The sequence below is a fragment of the Octopus bimaculoides genome, chromosome 7 (assembly GCF_001194135.2).
Source record: "Octopus bimaculoides isolate UCB-OBI-ISO-001 chromosome 7, ASM119413v2, whole genome shotgun sequence".
In the NCBI taxonomy this organism is placed as follows: Eukaryota; Metazoa; Mollusca; class Cephalopoda; order Octopoda; family Octopodidae; genus Octopus; species Octopus bimaculoides.
The window spans coordinates 47436501-47440975 of NC_068987.1; the positions used below are offsets into that span (position 1 = coordinate 47436501).

A 4475-nucleotide genomic window follows, 5' to 3' on the forward strand; every position below is an offset into this window, starting at 1 on the left:
CAAACTTCATTTGTTTTCTATTTTGATAAATTCTCTCTGTTGAAAATTATATTTTTATATTTTAAATAATTTGCAATTTCAGGAAATATGTTTTTATATTAAATTTGTGTTTTCTACTCACGACTAGCTAGCGCGGACGCGCGAACTTTCGAGTGATAGATAGATCGAGAGACAGACAGACAGACAGACATATAGCTCGCTCCGGCCAGTCATGGTATTAGCTGTCAGTAGCCAAAGAATCGACAGGCCAGCAACAGGCATGCAGGCAGACAGACAGATACTTCACTAGCAGGCAGTGAGCACTTTCACTTCTGACAGCTAATAGCATGATAGTGCCAGAATTTGCGTTTTACTTGTGTCTGCCTTAAATAATTGTAAATAATAATTTTATGTAAATTAAATTTATTTCACTTGAAATTCTATAAGTTTCAACAGCGATTTAGCACCGACATCTAGTAAGGCCAAGCTAATCCAGACTGATGAAGGGCAACTACCCTGGAACTAGTCTTTGGACGCTGGCTTTGTTGGTTTGGAGGTGCTTATCTCCCCTGTTTGAAAACTTAAGGACTCAGAACGCTTGTGTCACGTAGCCAACTGGAAACAGTGTTTCTTGGGGCTAAATAGTAGCATTCTTCCCTTTCCTGGGACTACCACATTAAGTTGGCTGGCAATAAATCATCACTTTATCGTGCTGCTACTATATAACTCTCTCTGAGAGATTTAGAAATGCAATATTTCTAACTTTAAATATACACCATTTTATGAGAAACAAACATTAATAACTTTAGTTTAATAAGGGGCTCAAATTCCACTCCGTCCCCAATTTTAAATTTCGAACTTTTTCACCCATTTATTTATCTGTCTATCTTATTTCTTTATTGCCCACAAGGGGCTAAACATAGAGGGGACAAACAAAGGGATTAAGTCGATTACATCGACCCCAGTGCGTAACTGGTACTTAATTTATCGACCCTAAAAGGAGGAAAGGCAAAGTCGACCTCGGCGGAATTTAAACTCGGAACGTAACGGCAGACGAGATACCTCTAAGCATTTCGCCCGGTGCGCTAACGTTTCTGCCAGCTCGTATCTGTCCGTTTATTCATAAGATATATTTGTCAACTAAATGTGGCGGTCCTGTAGAAGACGGTGTTATTGTTGTTTTTAGCCCCAGGAAGACATTCATATCTATCTATTTCTTTATACACACATTTATATGCTTATTGAATTTAAAATTTTGGAAACGTGGTTTTTTGCATATTCGGAATCTTCATCTAAAATATAGGGAAAAAAGATTTCGATAAAGTTCAAAATTTTCGGGCGGGGGAGGTTAATTATTATTATTTTTTTTTTTGCATATTCGTAATCTCCGACATCTAAAACGTAGGAACCCGAAAATATTTTTTTCAAAAAATGCATTTTTAAATGAGAGGTGCGAGACTGCTTTAGCTCCCCCCCTCCCATTATAAAAAAAAGCGATAAGCTGGTAATCAACTAGGTGTAATTAAACTTAGTGGCGTAAATTTTTTGTAGCATGTCATTTCTATGTAGTAGCTTCCGTTTTGTCCCGGAGGTCATCCTTCGACAACTTTATCGGCGGAGTTCTTATCCTTTCTACTTCCCTAATGTTGCTAAACATTGCAATTTAATAGCAATACATAAATCTCCTGGATATTTCCCGCTACGAAGATGGTGAACTGGTAGAATTCTTAAGACATCGGGCAAAATGTTTAGCAGCATTTTGTCCGTCTCACGTTCTGAGCTCAAATTGTGCCGAAGTTGATAAAATAAGCACCAGTTGAGCACTGGAGTCGATGTAATCAAGTTAGCACTTCCCGAAATTGCTGGCTTTTTTAAAATTTGAGACTAATATTTCTCGCTACAAGACTGAACTATTAGCACGTCGGAAAAAAATACCTTGGTATATTTGTTCCGGCCTGTTACATTCTGAGTTTAAATCCTGCTGAGATTAACTTCGTCTTTCATTCCTATTAGATCAATAAAGTAAAGTACCAGTCGAATACTGAAGTCGATATAATTGACAATGGCTCATTCACCCAAATCTCACTATGAAAACAACCTGACAATTACAGAACAGTATCTTGTTAAAAACAATATTACATCTAAAGCTATTTCCGGTGTTCTGCTTTATTAATTCCCTTTAATCATTGTCAACTACCTTTGAGTTACCACTATCCATAACATAGTAAGAATACTATGAAATATGCATATCCTTGTTGTTACTCGATGTAAATATTGGGGGGAAATCTCCAGAAGTAGAACAAATCTGATAACTGACCATGTAAGTTGAACCTTCTTTTCTTTAACTATCAATATTAAATTAGTTATAACGATGATGGTAGTTTGTAATTACTTTAAAATAGCTTAGTGCCCGTAAAATGCTTAGTGCTTAACTAGAGTAAGTTATTAACCCATATGGACTACTGAGCACATTTTATGAAAATGTGACTACCATGCATATATAAAAAAGAAGTTAAAATATCTGGCAAATTTTACATCATCTGAAAAGTCATTAGTTGAACTATTAGTCCTCTTGCATTCTGAGGAGTATCGGAGCGTTTGGGTGACATTAGACCCTAACAAACGCAACATAAATCAAATGCATCTATCTGGGCTACAATCGTGGCCTATCGATCGACCTGTGCCTATCGATCGACCCGTCACGCTTTATTTGTTAACTGGCTTACAAATTACAAAATAATATTAGCTACTGGCAGATTTTGTTTCTTCTTCGCTGCATAATTATTTTGGCGAAGGTAAATAATACGCACACTAGGAGGTTAAGGTTACGCTGAAAACGGGTGGTATATGTGTATTCTTTACCTCAGCCATTATTTTCCCTTTAATACTTAAAATAGCTTAGTGACACACAATGGATATATACACCTAATAGGCATTTTGTGACATTCGTTCGTTATACCGCGCACAGTTCTGAAAAATTCCTTCAAATAGGACCAAAAGAATGCTGATTTCAGAAAAGCGGATATTTTTTAATTAAATTTTCTACAAATACCTTTCAGATAGTATAGATTCCTGCACAATCTGAAAGGTATTTGTGTTAAATCTCACTAATAAAATATCAAGGGGATGTAATTCTATATTTACGTGCATGTATGTATGTTATGCATACGCATATAAACACACACATACACAAAAATACATAACCAAGCGATTCAGCTGAGGAAAAAAAAAAAATTACGGTAATTGCCGAACAAATAATTTCACTTTTAATAAACTTTCTGCAGCGAGGTTTGGGTTTCGTATATTACATATTTTCCTACACACATACAGAACAAAAGCCTTGCAAGCTTTTAGTTTGTTATTTGTACACATGCAAAATGAAAGCAGTCGTGATGTGACATGGTTGCAGAGAAGTATACGTAACTTTTTCTTTTTCACATTTCCGGGATCTTTTTGGTTAATATTGACACATGTAGTTGTTGCCAATTTCAGAGCCACAATTTTTTTTGAGAAAGAAATTAGATAATTTCTCAAAAAAAAAAAAAAAAAAAAAAAAGACGGTTCGAACTTTTAAAGATTGAAATTTTTAGTTGTAATTTTAACCAATCAATTCATTTTCGGCGATCGCACTTGCCATGTTATTGGTATGTATTCCCATAGCAGCCTGTTGATAGCATCATGGATCAGGGTTTGCCTGCATCGCAGAATTTCATCGTAATTTTTTTAATATATGTGCTTCTAAAGCTTTATAATGTTATCATTATGGTCAATATTTGGGGCTAATGCAGTTTCGCATCTCTCCTTGAAAAATGCATTTTTTTGAAAAAAATTTTCGGATCCCTACGTTTTAGATGTCGGAGATTACGGATATACAAACAAACAAAAAAATGTTAACCCCTCCCCCATTTAAAATTTTGAACTTTTGCGAAATATTTTCCCATATGTTTTAGATGACGAAGATTCCAAATATGCAAGAGACTACGTTTTCAAAATTTTTAATTCAATAAGCATATAGATATGTATATAGGGCTTTCCTTAAGTAGGTTATCTCCCTTGGCTAGGCGGCGCTCCATGTAGATAATTAAACTTCCGGAGGCTAACCCACGCCATTGTTATTGTTTTACGTCTTATGGATATAAAGCAGCTTGATGATTCAGCTATCGAAGTACTTACTGTGCCTGAGTTAAAGAAATATTTAAGATTATATGGACAGTATGTTACTGGAAGAAAGGCGGACTTGATTGAAAGGTATAAAAATTCTGTCGATATGTCAACAAAGTAAATTCATCGGACGATACTTCAGACAGGAATAAGCAGAAGCGGCATAACTACAGGGTTTTATGCCGCTTCGGCATAACTACAGGGTTTTACCCCCCAGACTTTGGGAGGTCATAACTTTCAGAAAAATGAATATTTTTTAATGAAATTTTCTATGCATATAGTATTTACTATGTAGAATCCGAATATAGAAAAATTTCCGGTGAAAGTGTTTTGGA

General features: G+C 35.5%; 1 protein-coding gene and 1 long non-coding RNA gene across 5 annotated transcripts in view; one reads left to right on the top strand and one right to left on the bottom strand.

Moving 5' to 3' along the window:
- LOC128248370 (uncharacterized) overlaps positions 1-2048 on the bottom strand; it is a 5800-nt gene extending 3752 nt beyond the window's left edge. The window contains exon 1 of the long non-coding RNA XR_008264601.1: positions 1915-2048. This is a non-coding gene — a long non-coding RNA (uncharacterized LOC128248370). The remainder of the gene's footprint in view (positions 1-1914) is intronic.
- LOC106882482 (protein lin-7 homolog C) overlaps positions 1-4475 on the top strand; it is a 45475-nt gene that overhangs the window by 9407 nt on the left and 31593 nt on the right. The window contains exon 1 of one of the 4 annotated variants that reach the window (XM_014933172.2): positions 2164-2299. The exons of 2 other annotated variants lie outside the window; for them this stretch is intronic. The gene's annotated coding sequence lies outside the window, so the exon portion shown is untranslated. Of the gene's footprint in view, positions 1-2163; positions 2300-4475 lie in introns of those variants that run through there. One more of the 4 variants, XM_014933173.2, reaches the window with a different exon arrangement.